Here is a 19,321-nt window from a genome sequence, read left to right as displayed (position 1 = left end):
CCCCCGGCCTGCCCATAAAAACAGGGTCCCAATGACCCAGCCCAGCACCTCAGCCAAACAGTCCACATGGAGGTACCTCCTAGTCGTGGTGGCAAGATAGTGAAGGATCCCACTCTACCGGGCAGGAAGGTTAAGGATCCCACACCTACTGCCATGAAGGGGAAGAAGTCCTCAACTCCTGCCATGAAGGAGAAAGGAGCCCGCACCTCCTGCCATGAAGGGGAAGAAGCCCTTGACTCCTGCCAGGAAGGCTAAGGAGCCCGCACATCCTGCCATGAAGGGGAAGAAGCCCTCAACCTGTGAGACTGTGACCTTGCACTCCCCATCAGAGAGAAATGGGCATGGAGCCGCCTCCAGAACAAGTGGGCATGTTCCCCACCTGAGAGACTGTGACCTTGCACTCCCCTGCAGAGAAAAATGGGTATGGAGCCCCCTCCTGAACCAGTGGGTAAGTCAGCCACCTGAGAGACTATGACCTTGCACTCCCCTGCAGAGAGTAATGGGCATGGAGCCCCCACCAGAACCAATGGGCATGTTCCTGTATTCGGCTGATGTACCCTCCATTCCCTGAGGGGCCTGCCCACTTGCAAACTGATGCCTTGCAGAGTTCTATCCAGATGATGTCAGGATTCGAGTTGGGCCCTTAGTACTTTGTACTGGGCATTGGCCCTTTGTGTACATTTGTACATATCTGTTTTTCATACAATTGGCTCATTTGGTAGCTGTTCACAATCAATACATTCTCATTACTTCATTCTTGTTGTCCTTGTATTATTATGCTGTGTGTTGTGTGTCTTTGTTGTTCATCTGCAGCTGGTTGTGTGTATGGTGTGTGTGTGTCATGAAATGTGTGTATCAATCACCTTTTCCTCCCTCCCTCCCTTGTGTGCTAGGTCACTGTACTCACTGTCGTCATCTTTGTCGGCTTTGGTGCTACAGGTGGAGCATGGCGTAGATGAGCAGGGGGAATGCTTGCAGTTCCGGTTACATGGTGGCTTTGTCCTTCTCTGTGTCCCACTATGGTGAGTATTTGGTCTTTTGTGATGTGTTTCCGCCAGGCTTTTGATGGCATTAGTACCGCCCCAGAAATTGTGGCGGTTTCCTGTGTCATGATATGGTGGGCGGTACTTTGTCTTCTGCCTGGCTATTGAGGCTATTGAGGGCTACGCTGTGGACAGTGGTGTTAACGACCTGGCAGTTGTTGTGGTAAATTGGCTGACTATGGGAGTTATCACCGCCTTGGTCATATTTCAGCAGCAATTACCACCAGCCTGTTTGGGGTATTACTGCCACTTTATCACTCACCTGCAATGTCATAATGAGGGCCTATGTTTCAATTTAAGATCTGTAAATGAAGCAATTTGGATTGACACCTTTTCTTCACCAAACTTGCAAGAATTGTCAGCTGTTTATGCTACTGTTTTTTCCACTATAGACTTATCTAGTGCATACCATCAAATTGAACTTGATGCAAATTCTAAACACTATACGGCGTTCATAACAACAAAAGGAGCATTTCAATACAAGAGGATGCCTTCTGGATTAGCTAGTGCTTCAGCAGTTTTCCAAAGAGAAATGATCAGGATTCTGAGCGAGGTGGAGAAAGTCAAGGTGTTTCAAGATGACATTCTAGTTTTTGGTAAAGATACGTTAGAGCATGATAAAACTTTCAAGAAAATGGATTGACAATTCGGTAAGAGACATGTAAATTTGGACAAACTCAAGTGGAATATTTGGGGCATATCATTTCTCAAGATATATTTCCTCCCAAAACTGGCCATGTGAAGGCGATTGGGAAGGCTCCTGAACCTACAAGCAAAGAGCAATTATTGTCTTTCTTGGGCCTTGCAGAATTTTATGCTCGTTTCATTGAGAACCATGCAACCAAAGTAGAAACTTTAAGAAGATTAGTTAAGAAAAATGCTTAATTTGAATTGGGTAAAGTTCAATCTGAGTGCTTTGCATCTATTAAAAAATGATGTGTCAGGCTCTGTGTTTGAAACCATTTAGAATGAAGGATAATTGCATCATTTTTGTAGATGCAAGTAATTATGGGACTGGAGCAGTCACAAACAGAAGGTAATGACAAATTGATTGCTGCATATGCTTCATGGACTTTAACAAAATGTGAGAGGAATTACTCAGTAACTGTAAAAGTTATTAGTTGCCTCATGGGCTGTACAAAGATTTAGAATGAATTTCAAGTTATGGACTGATCATAACCCACTGGTTAGTATATTGAAAACAGGTAGTGGGAGGAATATATCACCAAGACTTGCAAAGCTTTCCTCCAAATTGCAATTTTTTTTTTTCAGGTGGAATATGTACCTAGATGATATAATACTATTGCTGTCTCGATTACCAACTGATGATATGGATGATGATTGTAAGGATGGAGAGTGTGATGTGCCTTTTACGCATGATGATGCTTTGATGAGAATTGGAACTAATGCAGAAGTGGAATATGGAATGCTAACTGAACAGAATTGGGAGTGAGAAATGTTGAGGGATGTTGGAATGCAAGTGTTAAAAAAGTATGTAATGAATGGCTGGCCACATGAGCATATGATGAGAGGTGATGGTGCAGTATTTTGGAAATTGAGTGTGTGTAATGATGCGGTGTTAAGAGGAGACAATGTTGTTCCACCTAAGGGAGTATGTGATGCTATAGTATAGAAGAGCCATGTTTTTCATAGTGGCATGCCAAGCAATAAAAGGAAGGTGAAGGAGAATTTTTGGTGGCCAAGTGTTGATATGATGGTTGATAGGTTTGTGAGGAATTGTACAATATGTGCTCGGAGTGATAAAAGTGCCAAACCTTGTTCTGCACCGTTGATGCTGGTTGAATTACCTGATAGGCCTTGGAGGAAACAGGCTATTGACTTTATGGGTCCGCTTGCTGTTTTGCCTGTGAGGGAGCCATTGTGTTAATTGACCATTTTTCTAAATGGCCTTGTTAGAAATGTGGTCTTTTGTTGGCAGTCAGGTTACCCTCTGTCCAAGCAAGGACCCTCACTCTAGTCAGGGTAAGTCACACACAATCCAAATTATCCTGTGCCCAACCTCTGGTAGCTTGGCACTGAGCAGTCAGGCTTAACTTAGAAGGCAATGTGTAAAGTATTTGTGCAATGAATCATGCAATAACACCATAGAGCACGACAAAAATACACCACACAGTGTTTAAAAAGATATATAGTATTTATCTGATGATACGCAGGTCAAAAATGATTAAAATGCAATAAGTATATTTTGAAATATCACTGTAAAAATGATATAAAAGTGTATTTAGTCTCTTAAAAGCAATAAATGTCTCTTTCAAACACAAACTACCTGGTTTTTGTTCAAAATCTCTCCAAAGAACCGCAGAGGAGAAGATGCATGGAAAACAAGGAGGTGTGTGTCGATTTCTTGGGCCGAACACATTGATGCGTCGTTTATTTTTCACGCAGAGAAGGCTTTGCGTGGATTTCTGTCGCCTGGTCTTGCATACTCTTTGGGTTGCGTGGATTTCTGGTGCTGACAGGACGAAGTCACAGGGGCTGCTTTGATCCGGTGAGCGTTGTGTGGAAATTTCTACCACACGGCAGGCGCTGCATTGATTCCTCTCTGGAAGTCAGGCTGTGGCGTTCTGGCTCGGCTGTGCATCGATCCAGTGGGCCGTGCATCAAATTTCTGGTCACTACGCTGGCGCTGCATCGATCTTCTGATTGTGAAGTCGGGCTGTGTCATTTCAGTTCAGCGTGCAGTGAATTTTTCACTGTGGTGCAGGCTGTGCGGCGTTTCTGGCAGGCTGTGCATCAATTTTCTCCACACAAGGAGTCCTCCTTGTAGAGATGAAGTCTTTTTGGTCCTGAGACTTTAGGGAACAGGAGGCAAGCTCTATCCAAGCCCTTGGAGAGCACTTTTCAGCACAGCCAGAGAGAAGTAAGGCAGCAGGGCAACAGCAAGGCAGCAGTCCTTCATAGAAAGCTGTCAGGTTGCAGATTCCGGTTCAGGCTCTCTTCTCCAGGAAGGTTCTGAGTTGGTAGGGGCAGAGGCCCTGTTTAAATACCCAAATGTCCCTTTGAAGTGGGGGAGACTTCAAAGAGTGGCTTAGAAGGGCACAAGGTCCCCTTTCAGTTCAATCCTGTCTGCCAGGGTCCCAGTAGGTGGTGTGGCAGTCCTTTGTGTGAAGGTAGGCTACTGTCCTTTGACATGTAAGTTTCAGGCCCTCCTCCCTCCCAGCCCAGGAAGACCCATTCGAAATGCAGATGTATGCAAGTAAGGCTGAGTATCCTGTGTTTGGGGTGTGTCTGAGTGAATGCACAAGTGAGCTGTCAACTGAATCCAGCCAGACATGGATTTTAAGGCACAGAAGGATTTAACTGCAGAGAAATGCTCACTTTCTAGAAGTGGCATTTCTAAAATAGTAATATTAAATCCAACTTCACCAGTCAGCAGGATTTTGTATCACCATTCTGGCCATACTAAATATGACCTTCCTACTCCTTTCAGATCAGCAGCTACCACTCAAACAGTATATGAGGGTAGCCCTAATGTTCGTCTATGAAGGGAGCAGGCCTCATAGCAGTGTAAAAATGAATTTAGGAGTTTTACATTACCAGGACATGCAAACTACACAGATATATGTCCTGACTTTTGCATACACAGCACCCTGCCCTATGGGTTACCTAGTGCATCCCTTAGGGGTTGCATATATGTAGAAAAAGAAGAGATTTAGGCTTGGCAAGTAATTTCAAATGGCAAGTCAAATTGGCAGTGAAACTGCAAACACAGGCCCTGCAGTGGCAGGCCTGAGACAAGGTTAACAAGCTACTTAAGTGAGTGGCACAATCAATACTGCAGGCCCACTAGTAGCATTTAATCTACAGGCCCTGGGCACATTTAGTGCAGTTTACTAGGGATTTATAAGTAAATTAAATAATCCAATTGGGTGTGATCCAATGTTACCATGTTTAAAGGGAGAGAGCAAATGCACTTTAGCACTGGTTAGCAGTAGTAAAATACACAGAGTCTTAAAACCAGCAAAAACAGTATCTAAAAAGTGGAGGGAGGCAGGCAAAAAGTTAGGGGTGACCACCCTAAGGCTGTCAGGTCTAACAGGCCTGAAGTAAAAATGGTCAGCAAAATTACTACAGACATTGTTGTAGATTTTTCAGAGAGTGTATTTGCTAGAGAAGGTATATTGCACATTTTGGTATTGGATAAAGGTGTTCAATTTACATCAGAAAAAATGGCTAATTTTCTCAGGATGAATGGTATTGAACATGTGAAAGTAACTTTGTATAATCATTCTTCCAATGAGCAGGTGGAAAGGTTTAATAGGTAATAAAAGATACTATACAATGAGCTCTCAAATCTGGAATTTCTTGGAAAAAGTATTTGCAAAACATGCTTTGTCGTACAGGGTGACGCCTCCTACTGTTACAGGAAAGATGTCTTTTGAGCTATTAAGAGGGAGGAAACCATCTACAAGTTTGGTACCATGGTGGTGGTTGATGGAAAAGAAATGTAAGAAGTGTGGTGTGTTGGTTGATAGTGAAATGAGGGATAAAGTGTGGAGTTATCAGTTGTGCTCTGCACTGCATCATCATAATAGTAAAAGAAGTGTGTTGAAAGCTGGACATAATGTGCGTGTTAACAGTCCGGGTATCGTTGAAAAAAGGAAATCATTGTGATCAGAACCATTGAGAATTATCAATGTCCTGAAAAATGCTGTGCGTTTGGAAGATGGTAAGGTATGGAATGTTCGGCGAGTATCTATATATAGGAAAGAGGATTGTGGTTTAAAGGGTGATCAGGAGGAATGTAACGGTTATTTAATGGATGATATGGAGGGCTTAAGTCTATATTATTCGAGGGAGAATTCTTCCATTGATAAGGTTGTGGGTGTATGTGGAAATGATGTTGTACAGCGCAGTGGAAGAATGAGAAAACCTCCATCATATTTGGATGATTATGTGAAGAGGTAGAATGAAAGAATCTTGTTCTCATAATGTATATCTGTATTGTAGTTTAATTTATGTAGAGGTAATTATGTGTTGTAGTTTATAGAGTGAAGATGTGTGGTGTTTGTGAGCTGCATAGAATTTTACAGGGTGGAATGTAGGGTTGGAATGTAGGTGGGTGGAATGTAGAAGATGTGGAATGTGGGGAATGGCAATTGGAGGAGGCAGTGGAAGAAGCAACGTTGTTCTCCCTATATTGCTGTACTGGAATAAATATGTGTTACCCTCACGCTGTCTCCCAGTAATATTAATTTAACAGTCATTCCTAAATGTTTTGCCTCATTCCTCCTGTTTGTTCTGACCTGTTTCTGTTGGCTTTAAGACTCTGAGCACCTTAACACTGCTAACCAGTGTGTGACCGGGCCGCCCCGGGCAACAGCGGGGAACCGGCAGAAACGGAACCGCTACAGCCGCGTTCCCAGGTTCCCCTGGGAACGCGGCCGCAACGAGGCCAGCGTCCTGAGGTTGCCTCGGCAACCTCCAATGACGAGGAGGCTCCGGATTGGCCACCAGGCGGCCAAAAGACGGAAGCTCCGGTCGAGAGGGGGAGAGCGAGGAAGGAAGAGAGAAAGGAGAACGACGGTGGCGACGGCGAACCGGAGAAAGAAGAGAGAGACGGCGACGAGGACATCGGAGGAGGACCCCAGTGGCCTGGAAGAGGCGGAACCCGAACCCAGAGGAACAGCGCCCGACCGGAAGCAGGGGAGACCAGCCCAGACCGACGAGAGGACCTCCACAGAGCCAGCCACGACCCTGGAGGGTCGTGGCTCTACAAGGTACGGTCCTTCTGGACAAACCGAGGGGCACAATAAAAGGGGAGAAACGCTGGGGAAGGGAGGGAGGCAGGGTGAGGGGAGGGAGGAGAGAAGGGCACTTTAAAGAGCACCGGGAGAGCACAAAAGGGTAAAGTACGGAATATACACAAGCCCTGAAGTCCTCACTGGCACCTATATCACACATAAACCCCCCCCCCTCCTTAAACCTTTTCCCCAGTAAAACATATAAGTAGAAGACGTGTTATAAGGCGTTCGTTCCACTCACCAGCGGTCTGTGTTCCCTTTTTCTTATATGTCACATCCGGGACCTTATGAGGACGATCCGGTACGCCACCTAGAGAAAAGGAAGAAAAGGGACACAGATTAGAAGGAAGATATTCACCACTCCAGAGAAGAAACCAGCGCTAAACGTCGTACTGACTTTTCATCAGTTCTTATTTCAATAAATACTTACCTCAAAAACCCAAATTTACCTCTCCTGAGTGTCTATACTGTGGGGACTGTCTACAGTGGTGTCAGAAGTGGGACCTTGGTTCTAAATCCCTCTCCATAAAACAGTCCAGACAGTATACACAATGAGTGAAAGTCCATCGTTAGAGACCGTGATTAAGCAACTAGCGGAAGGGCAAAGACACTTACAACTCGTATGGGAGGCCCAACAGAGAGAGGCCAAAGAAGACCGAGAAACCTTACAATCTGCTCTGAAGAGCCAGGCGACCATACTGGCGAACAACCAGTTAGTCCATGAAAGTGCGATGAAAAAACTAACGGAGACTATCGCCGCTAGTAAGGTACATCCGAATGTACCTAGTTCCGTATTACAGAAGTATCAGGAGGGAGAGGATCCGGAATCCTTTTTCACCAACTTTGAACGGGTAGCCTCCTCCGCCCTATGGCCAGAAGATAAATGGGGACAATATGTGGCCCCCCTGCTCACCGGTCTCTTACAATCAGCATATCAAGCCGCTAACCCAGGTGGTGTCACCCCCTATCAAGACATAAAAACAAGTATACTAGAAAGGGTGGGTCACGACACAGAATATTACAGGATGAGATTTCGTAAAGTCAAATGGGGCACCAACGAAGATCCTAGAACCTTTTATTTTCGTGTGAAGGATCTAGCATTAAAATGGTTAGGCCATATTGGAGATAGTCGGGAGGAAGTCATCAAAACCATTATACTGGAACAATATCTAGATGGTCTACCCCCATCCACAAAACACTGGATAAGACAACACCCAAAAGTGGATACTGAGACGGCCATTGATCTGGCCTGTGCTTTTCATCGATCCACCGATGTCAGAAACTGTCCCACGCGAAGTATCATTAAACCAGTTCTACCGACCCCAAAGACATTTGTAAAAAGTCCACCCGACTATCTAGTACCACGTAGGGTTCCTGAAGGCCAGCCTACCATGGGACCCCAATGTTATAGTTGTGGCGAATGGGGACACATCGCACGTATGTGTCCCCAGAAACAAGAAATGGGAGAACCAATGGAGATAGGGATGACAAGGCGAAGGGTGTTATGTACCGGGAAGGGCGCCCTAAAATTTAAAATGATGATACAAGTGGACGGGAAAAGTGTATATGCCCTGGTTGACTCCGGCTGCAGCCAATCAGTAATTAGGAAAGACTTGATAAATAATGATATAGAAGAGAAACAATGGGTATCTATATGTTGCATACACGGGGACAAGGCCCAGTATCCTATACAGATACTCCAGATCAGGTGGGGACCCTATCAGGACTTCCTCCCAGTGGGGATAATGCCCCGGTTAATCGAGGAATGTATCATTGGGACAGACTACATCCACTTCCAAGAACTATTAGACTACGTCAGAGATACCAAACAAACTAAGGATTGGTGGAGAGAGGCACCTTTTTCAGAGAGTGATATTGAGTGTCCGCTATATCGTAGAAAGTTGTCACGAAGGGAGAAACGACAGGGAAAAGGGGACTATCGGAAGACGAAAGGTGACAACAGCTATGGAGAGATAGTGGCAGAAATTCATGAAGTTCCTAGTACTTTTGTCCAACAACAGAGAGAGGACCCCTCCCTTAACAATGCCTGGAGGTCGGCAGTAACAGAGGAGACAGAAGAGGTGGGTCCCTACTTTTTAGTGCAAAAAAACTTATTATATCGGGTTACTACCACACGACGGGGAGAACGTAAACGCCAACTTCTGGTACCTACCCACTATCGGGAACATGTTCTTACACTAGCTCATAATCACCCAGGGGGAGGACACTTTGGGAGAGAAAACACCGAGGAATATTTGCTCAGAAGGTTTTATTGGCCTGGAGTGTACGCCCACATACGTAGGTATTGCGCCCAATGTCCCCGTTGTCAGTTAACCGAACCTAGTCGGCCTAGGAAGGCACCTCTCCTACCCCTTCCCATCATCGATATCCCGTTCAAAAGAATAGGGATGGATCTAGTGGGACCTTTGATTCCTTCGTCAAAAGGACACACCTACATCTTAGTCATTGTAGATTATGCTACACGATACCCAGAGGCCATTCCCCTGACTAGTATGACAACCAAGACAGTGGCCCAAGCTATGATTAACGTATTTTCTCGTCTTGGGTTTCCACATGAAATCCTCACGGACCAGGGGACCCCTTTTATGTCCACCTTAATGAAACAAGTGTGTAAAACATTGGGGATAGCTCAGATCAGAACCTCCGTTTACCATCCTCAAACTGACGGACTAGTCGAAAGATATAATCGAACCATTAAAACCCTGCTGAGAAAGACTATCAATGAGACAGGGAAGGATTGGGATCAAAAGTTACCCCTAGTGTTGTACGCCATACGGACACATGAGCAAGCATCCACGGGGCATAGCCCCTTTGAGTTGGTCTTCGGACGCCAACCTCGTTCCCTTTTAGACATGGCGGTAGAATCCTGGGAGGCCGAGGCTGAGGAAGCAGCCTTTGTTAGAATATGCGGAAAAATTGAGGAACCACCTACACAGCTTATGGACCGACGTACACGCAAACCTGAAACAGGCCCAACAAACACAAAAGTCCTATTATGACAAAGGAAGTAAACTACGGGTTTTCCAACCCGAGGACCAGGTCCTAATAATGAGACCCACCTCCGACCATAAACTCCTGGCCAAATGGCAGGGCCCATATCGAGTAATCAAAGCAGTTTCCCCTGTCACCTACCTTATCGAAATATCCTCCCGTCCAATAAAAACACAAATATATCATGTAAACCTGCTAAAAAAATGGGAGACCCCCGCACAACCTGAACGTTCCATAGAAATGGGTCAGTTTGTGTGTCCCGACAAGACCCTAGATATCGAGTTCTACCCTACCAACCCCGATACTGAAAGTACCCTACCCATAGTAGACGATACTTTACCTGAAGGACAAAAGCAACAAGCCCTTAAGGTTTTAAAACAATGGCAACCACTCTTTTCAGAGAAACCAGGAAAGACGTTTTTAATTCACCATAATATACGCACGAGCTCCGGGAAGATCACAAGAGAACGCCCGTATCGTATTCCAGAAGCTAGAAAACACATAATCGAAGAAGAAATCAAAACAATGTTATCCCTAGGGGTCATCGAACCGTCCACTAGTCCCTGGTGTTCACCGGTTGTCCTAGTACCGAAGCCTGATGGTAGCATCAGGTTTTGCATAGATTTCCGCAAACTTAACTCAAACTCCCTATTCGACACCTATCCCATCCCTAGGGTGGACGATGTTCTCGAAAAACTAGGGAAAGCAAAATACATGTCTACTATCGACCTAACTAAAGGGTATTGGCAGATTCCCTTAGCTCCTCAAGATAGAGAAAAAACAGCTTTTTCTACCCAGTCCGGGTTATATCAATTCACAGTACTACCTTTTGGGCTTCATGGAGCCCCTGCAACCTTTCAAAGGTTAATGGATAGGATTCTAAAACCCTATCCTACATTCTCCGCTGCATATCTAGATGATGTAGTCGTATTTAGTGAAACATGGGAGGACCATTTAATACACCTACAGAGAATATTCCAAGCCCTTCAAACTGCTGGTTTGACGGCCAATCCCAAGAAATGTGTGATAGGTAAAACCGACATCTCCTATTTGGGATATCGGATTAATCAGGGTACACTACAACCTCAAAATGGGAAGGTGGATGCCATTTTACATGCCCCTCTTCCACACACGAAAAAGGAATTACGCTCCTTTTTAGGATTAGTGGGCTATTATCGGCGCTTCATTCCACATTACTCCACCTTAGCAGCACCTCTTACGGACCTACTCACTAAACAATATCCCAATCGACTTTTGCCTTTTTCGGAGACGCAAAACGCGAGTTTTGAACAGTTGAGAGTTTCCTTAACCTCCGATCCCATCCTGCACTGCCCGGATTTTACGAAGCTGTTTCACCTCTACACTGACGCATCGGATGTGGGGCTTGGAGGGGTTCTGACTCAGCCAGATAGCGAGGGGCTTGACCATCCGGTGGTCTACATCAGTAGAAAACTGTTTTCCCGGGAACGTAACTATCCAATTATAGAGAGAGAGTGCTTGGCTATCAAGTGGGCCATTGACTGTTTGCAGTACTATCTCCTAGGGCGGCCGTTTATACTATTCACGGATCACGCTCCTCTTACGTGGCTGGCTGCGCATAAAGATTCTAACTCCAGGATACTGCGATGGTTCCTTGAACTGCAACCGTTCTCCTTTCAGGTTCGGCACGTCCCTGGATCTCACCAGGCCCCCGCTGATTATCTGTCCCGGTTTCCTCTGTCTTCGCCTGTCCTGGAGCAGGACAGTTCTTGGGGAAGGGTGTGTGACCGGGCCGCCCCGGGCAACAGCGGGGAACCGGCAGAAACGGAACCGCTACAGCCGCGTTCCCAGGTTCCCCTGGGAACGCGGCCGCAACGAGGCCAGCGTCCTGAGGTTGCCTCGGCAACCTCCGATGACGAGGAGGCTCCGGATTGGCCACCAGGCGGCCAAAAGACGGAAGCTCCGGTCGAGAGGGGGAGAGCGAGGAAGGAAGAGAGAAAGGAGAACGACGGCGGCGACGGCGAACCGGAGAAAGAAGAGAGAGACGGCGACGAGGACATCGGAGGAGGACCCCAGTGGCCTGGAAGAGGCGGAACCCGAACCCAGAGGAACAGCGCCCGACCGGAAGCAGGGGAGACCAGCCCAGACCGACGAGAGGACCTCCACAGAGCCAGCCACGACCCTGGAGGGTCGTGGCTCTACAAGGTACGGTCCTTCTGGACAAACCGAGGGGCACAATAAAAGGGGAGAAACGCTGGGGAAGGGAGGGAGGCAGGGTGAGGGGAGGGAGGAGAGAAGGGCACTTTAAAGAGCACCGGGAGAGCACAAAAGGGTAAAGTACGGAATATACACAAGCCCTGAAGTCCTCACTGGCACCTATATCACACATAAACCCCCCCCCCCTCCTTAAACCTTTTCCCCAGTAAAACATATAAGTAGAAGACGTGTTATAAGGCGTTCGTTCCACTCACCAGCGGTCTGTGTTCCCTTTTTCTTATATGTCACATCCGGGACCTTATGAGGACGATCCGGTACGCCACCTAGAGAAAAGGAAGAAAAGGGACACAGATTAGAAGGAAGATATTCACCACTCCAGAGAAGAAACCAGCGCTAAACGTCGTACTGACTTTTCATCAGTTCTTATTTCAATAAATACTTACCTCAAAAACCCAAATTTACCTCTCCTGAGTGTCTATACTGTGGGGACTGTCTACACAGTGCTAAAGTGCACATGCTTTCAGTGTAAATTGTATTGGTGATAGGTTTATCCTGTTGCATAGGTTCTCATTATGCTAATGAAACTACTCGATTTGGAAGACAGGATCACACGGGTTGTGGCTACTAAGTAGGAATCCACACCACATGACACCTGTCGGCCTAATCCGAGTTCTCCTGCTAACTAGCAGCACATCATCTCTGGCCGAGATGATTGGGGCAACCGGACGCATGACAAGAAGACTCCTCAGGGGAGTCTTGGTCGATCAGATCACATCCCTTTCTGTCACGTGCAAAAAAGTCTCATGCAGGCAAAAACAACAGAAGCAGAATATATTTCAATAAGTATTTAGTGAAGCAACTGCATCTTGAATAGAAAGGCATATATTGCAATAACTAGGATGATAAAACACAATAAAAACAAGCAGGTGACTAATAGAGCAAAACACAAGAATAGTCCTGCCATACTGTCACTACGGTGGTCATTACAACCCTGGCGGTCGGTGTTAAAGCGGCGGTAAGACCACCAATAGGCCGGCGGTAAAGAATTTGCAATTGCGACCGTGGCGGAAACTGCCAAGAAAGACAGCCACTTTAACTATCCGACCGCCACGGCGGTACAAACAAACAGCGCGGCGGTCACCGCCAGCAGACAGGTGGGAGACAATGTACCGCCCACACTATTATGACAGGCCAATCTGCCACCTTTTCTGGGGCGGATTCACTGCAGATAAAAACAAGACGCAAACAGGAATTTCGAAGGAAAAATGCTCACCTCTACACACCCCACGAGGACGCCATGGATCCAAAACGCCAAATTCTACCTGCAATAGTCTTCCTGCTCCTCTACCAGGAGCACGAACGTCGGCGGCGAAGACCACGGTGAGTACTGCACCTACGACACAGGGGAGTGGGGAGGGAAAAAACAGGGACACACAACACCCCCACCCTCACCCAACACAACACACACACTAATGCACATCAATACATCACAGTTACACCCCCAACCCCCCGGAAGAATGCAAAGACAATAGAAAATGAGTGTAACCTTTGTATTATATTAAAAGCAAGTAGGCAGAAACATATATATACACCCTGTACAAAATATATACCAAGCATAGTAGTCCAGGTAGTGCTCTTATAAAGTCTGTGGAACACTGGGACCACACACTATGGGCGAGGCCCACACAAGATCCCCGACCATGATGGAGAGAACACTGCAGGGGCATCAGAGAGCAACTAAACAGGCACCTCATGGGGAGGGGAAGGGGGGGCACCTCAGCCACTTGAGTGCACAATGCCAAAGCCACAAGGGGGCCACATGCCCACTGTTCAATCCTGAGGAGTGCAAAGCCACAGTCTCACAAGTCTCTCCAGTGGGTGGTTTGCCCACTGTTCAATCCTGTGGAGTGCAAAGCCACAGTCTCACAAGTCTCTACAGTGGGTGGTTTGCCCACTGTTCAATCCTGGGGAGTGCAAAGCCACAGTCACACAAGTCTCTACAGTGGGTGGGTTGGCCACTGTTCAATCCTGGGGAGTGCAAAGCCACAGTCTCACAAGTCTCTACAGTGGGTGGTTTGCCCACTGTTCAATCCTGGGGAGTGCAAAGCCACAGTCTCACAAGTCTCTACAGTGAGTGGTTTGCCCACTGTTCAATCCTGGGGAGTGCAAAGCCACAGTCTCTCAAGTGGATGACAGTCTCGTGCCCAGAGTGCTTCATCCTGCCAAGGACAGAGGTAGTGGATGACAGTCTCCACTGGTTATGGAGGGGCTTTGTGCCCAGAGTGCTTCATCCTGCCAAGGACTAAGGTAGTGGATGTGATACTCCACTGGTTCTGGAGGGGGCTTTGTGCCCAGAGTGCTTCATCCTTCCAAGGACTGAGGTAGTGGATGTGATACTCCACTGGTTCTGGAGGGGGCTTTGTGCCCAGGGTGCTTCATCCTGCTAAGGACAGAGGCAGTGGATGACAGTCTCCACTGGTTCTGGAGGGGGCTTTGTGCCCAGAGTGCTTCATCCTGCTAAGGACAGAGGTAGTGGATGACAGTCTCCACTGGTTCTGGAGGGGGCATGGTGCCCAGAGTGCATCATTCACCCTGTGACGGACTCAGTTGCGTCAGTGCCCTTGCCACTCATGGGACGGCGGTGCCCTGTTCAGCGGTGCTTGAGACTGCGCTGCCCTGTTCAGCGGTGCTTGAGACGGCGATGCCCTGTTCAGCTGTGCTTGAGAAGGCGGTGCCCTGTTCAGCAGTGCTTGAGACGGCGGTTCCCTGTTTAGAGGTGCTTGAGACGGCGGTGCCCTGTTCAGGGATGCTTGAGACGGCGGTGCCCTTTTCAGCGGTGCTTGAGACGGTGGTGCCCTTTTCAGCGGTGCTTGAGACAGCAGTGCCCTGTTCAGCGGTGCTTGAGATGGCGGTGCCCTGTGCAACGGTGCTTGAGGCGGCGGTCTCCATTGCAGGGACTCAGCTGCTGGCGGTCCTTCATGGCCCAGCGGGCCTTTTACTGGCGGTGGCCTCCTGGGCAGGTGGGCTTGTGCTGGCGGGCCTGTCCTGGGCAGCTGGGCTTGTGCTGGTGGTCCTGTCCTGGGCAGCTGGGCTTGTGCTGGCGGACCTGTCCTGGGCAGCTGGGCTTGTGCTGGTGGTCCTGTCCTGGGCAGCTGGGCTTGTGTTGGCGGTCCTGTCCTGGGCAGCTGGGCTGGTGCTGGAGGTGGCCTCCTGGGCAGCGGGGATGATGGCGGTCTTCTCCGCTGTGCTGCTCTTCCCAGACTTTCCTGGTTTCTTGGGGCCCTTCCCCACCTTGGAGGGTGTAACAGCTGAGTCCACACTCCCACCGGGACCCCTGGGAGCGGCTTTGGTGGCTGGAGTCTTCCCCCTCTCAAGCCGGGCACTGGCCAACTTCTGATGCTTCACAGGTGGGGGACTGTCTGTGCTGTGGCTCCATGCCACACTGGCTGCCCTGGTGGCCGGTGCACTCCAGATTCCAGTGACTACAGGCACCACTGGTCCCGGAGATGTTGTGGCTGAGGTGCTAGTTCGGGACCTAGGAGATGGACGGGGTGGGGGAGGTGTGGGAAAGAGGTCAAGGTTGGACAGGAAAAGTTTTTTGGACACACTGGGACGGGTTGCTGGAGGGGGTTTGGGAGTGGAGGAAGAGGTGGTGGTTGTAGGAGGTGTTCGTTTGCTGACTTTGGGTGAAGGTGCATGCGCTGGAGGCTGTTGTGAGGTGGATGGCTGGTGGGTGGGTGTGTGCCTGCGTTTGTGTATCTTGGGAGGGGGCGTCACAGACACGCTGGGAGTGGACACAGGGGATGTGTGAATTGTAGTGGAGGTGGTGACTGCACATGAGCGGGGTGTGTTGGTGGGTGTGCTGGAGAGGGATGTAGTGGTTGTAGAGGTAGTGCATGCAGGTGTGAGTGTAGACAAGACTGGGAGGGAGGAGGGAGACAAGGAGGAGGGGGACACAGTGGAGGCAGTGGATATTGGTGTGTCTGCATGTGTGTGATGCTTGCGTGAGTGCCTGTGTGGTGCTTATGTTTGCCTGTGTTTCCCTTGTGTGTTGAGGTGTGTGCATGCTGGTCTGTAGGTGTGCTTGGGATAGGCTGAGGTACAGGGGATTGGGTTAGGGTGGAGGAAGTTGGAGGGTGGAGGCTAGACACAGGGACAATGGCTGCCATCAGTGCTGAGGCCAGAGTCTGAAAAGCTCGCTGAAGGGCCGCCTGACCAGAATGAATGCCCTCCAGAAATGCATTTGTTTATTGCAACTGCCTTTCTACACCCTGGATGGCATTCAAAATGGTAGACTGCCCAACAGTGAGGGATCTGAGGAGGTCAATGGCCTCCCCACTGAGGGCAGCAGGGGTGACTGGGGCAGGGCCTGAGGTGCCTGGGGCAAAGGTGATGCCCACCCTCCCGGGTGAGAGGGCAAGGGGCGAAGGCTGAGGGGCTGCTGGGAGGGTGGTGCTGGAAGGGGGGCTTGCGGCTGTACCTGTAGATGGGGGGGGGCACACAAGGGAGCTCCCATCAGAGGACGAGTCCATGTCACTGGTCTCAGCTCCTGTCCCCGCCGTGGAGCTCCCCTCGGCCTCCGTTCCACTGGTGGAGTCCGAGTCCGTAGTGTGGCCCTCCATGGCCCTGGTGCTCCGGTGCCTCTGCTCCTCCGCCTGATGATGCTAATGCCTGGCCTAGGGAAACCCACAGCCCACCTCCCCCACCCCTCCACTGCACGCAAAGTCAGCAGAATGAGAGTGTACTCACCCACTTGTTGCTGCTGTGATGCCCTCAAGTGCCCATCCAACTCCGGGTAGGCCACCGCCAGGATCCTGAACATCAGGGGGGTCATGGTGCGATGGGCACACCTCTCACGTTGGGAGGCCATCCCCAGCTGCGAATGTCCTCCCATCTTTTCGGGCAGTGGGTATGTCTGTGGTAGACCGCCAGGGTCTGGACGTCCTTAGCGATGGCACGCCAAATATGATTTTTCTGGTGGGCGCTGACCTACATGAAATGTACAGGGGGAAGAGTAAGTTATTACCAACTGCTCCATCAAAGTGATTGGCCCCCATCCCTACCCTTGCCATGTGGCACATGCATTCACCGTTGTTTCATGCACACCGCACTCTCCCCCCTTCCCTCTCCAAACAGACATAGCCCATACAGCATGCTCCCAGGGTACTTATCTGTTTGTCTCGAGGACCGTAGAGTAGCGTGTACTGGGGGAGGACCCCATCCACGAGTTTCTCCAACTCCTCCGATGTGAAGGCAGGGGCCCTTTCCCCAGACCCCCGGGCCATTGTCTCTTCCAGACTGAGGTCACAGCAGCACTTGCAGTGTAGGTCCTCTCCTGTTGAAGATCAGGTATCGAGTGACTGAACAGACAGAAAATGGCGGTCACGTCCACGGCGATGCGTACCGTCACCGCCGGCGTACATCGTCATTGGCTCCTGGGACCCATAGGGTCCAATGCTAATCAATGCAGCATTGCGCTGCGGTCTTCGACCGCCTACCGCAACGGTGTACAACGCCAGCGCAGTTACCTCACACCCCATTGTCCCACTTTAGATGTCAGGCAGACGCCATTTCAGGGGCCCACATGGATTAATTTTCCACTGCGTCACACATACCTAGGCCAAGACTCAACACACATACAGGCCACCTTTTGTGTATGAATGGTGTTCTGTGTAAACTGTGGGTACGTACCTCTGAGTTGTTTGACTCTGTGCTCGCTGTTGTCCTTCATAGGCACCGTCCGCTGGGACAAGTGAGGAGATGGCGGCATCCTCCAGTGTACTGACCGTTGGTGGACCTTTCGACAATGGAGGAGCGACATGTGATTATCACATACAGGCTTGACCGTGCCACAATCCAGGAACTGTGTACCCAGTTTGGAGCCAGACCTGATGTCAGCAGTCCGCCATCCCACAGCAATCCTCCCTCAAGTGCAGGTGCTGTCAGTGCTCCATTTCCTTGCAAGTGGGTCATTTCAAACAACAGTGGCCATAGCATCAGGGATGTGCCAGCCTATGTTTTCCAATGTGTTTTCCAGAGTGCTGTCTTCCCTTCTGAAACACATGTAGAGCTACATCGTTTTCCCTCAGGTGGAGGATTTTCCTACAGTGAAAGATGATTTCTATGCCCTGAGACATATCCCCAACATCATAGGTGCCACTGATGGGACCCATTTGGCTTTGGTCCCACCCACAGGAGTGAACAGGTGTACAGAAACAGGAAGATTTATCATTCAATGAATGTACAGATGGTATGTTTGGCCGACCAGTACATCTCCCATGTGAATGCCATGTTCCCTGGCTCAGGGCATGACACCTACATCCTGCGGAATAGCATCATCCCTTATGTGATGGGGCAGCTCCAGAGGCACCGTGCGTGGCTATTAGGTGAGCACCTGGGAGCAAGACAGTGGGAATGGTTGTCTGGGTCTGGGGATATCCGTACAGGTTAGTGCGTGTCTAACAGTTGTCCCTCGCCATTTGCAGGTGACTCTGGTTACCCCAACCTGTCATGGCTACTGACCCCAGTGAGGAATCCCAGGACAAGGGCAGAGGAACGCTACAATGAGGCCGATGGGTGAACTAGGAGGGTGATCGAGCGCACCTTCGGCCTCCTGAAGGCCAGGTTCCGGTGCCTCCACATGACAGGTGCATCCTTGACATTACAATTGTAAGAGCATTTTGTCACTGTAATTGCTAATACACTATTTCGAAATCACAGACAGACTCCAGATTGTTGTGTGCTTTAATTGTGTTTATTTAAGTGCTCAATATTGGAGGGGGTAGTAAAATGGTGAGGGGTGATGGCGGAGGAATGTCCATGGAAGAGTCCAGTCTATTAGTCTCACAGGTGCATTGCCCATATGGGCATAGGAAGTGGAGCTGGGGCAGTTTAAGTATGGACAGGGTGACAAAGTGGGACAGTAGGATGACAATCAGGGTGGTCTCATTTCTTGGCGGGGGTCTTGGCATCGTGCTCTGTCTTTGTCCTGGATCTCAGGGACTGTTTGCGGGGTGGTTCTCCCTCTGCAAGGGGTGGGCTGCTGGTGTGGTGGTCCTGTGGCGGGGCGTCCTGTCCACTAGCGCCGACGGAAGTAGTGGGCAGTTCATCGTCCATGCTAGTGTCAGGGGCCCCTTGTAGTACCACAATGTCCCTCCTGGTGTTCACGAGTTCCTTCAGCACCCATATGATGGTGCCCAGGGTGGAGCTGATGGTTCTGAGTTCCTCCGTGAAGCCCATATAGTGTTCCTCTTGCAGGCACTGGGTCTCCTGAAACTTGGCCGGTACTGTTGCCATCGTCTCCTG

The sequence above is a fragment of the Pleurodeles waltl genome, chromosome 5, assembly GCF_031143425.1.
Source record: "Pleurodeles waltl isolate 20211129_DDA chromosome 5, aPleWal1.hap1.20221129, whole genome shotgun sequence".
Taxonomy (NCBI): Eukaryota; Metazoa; Chordata; class Amphibia; order Caudata; family Salamandridae; genus Pleurodeles; species Pleurodeles waltl.
This window is presented reverse-complemented; position numbering follows the sequence as displayed.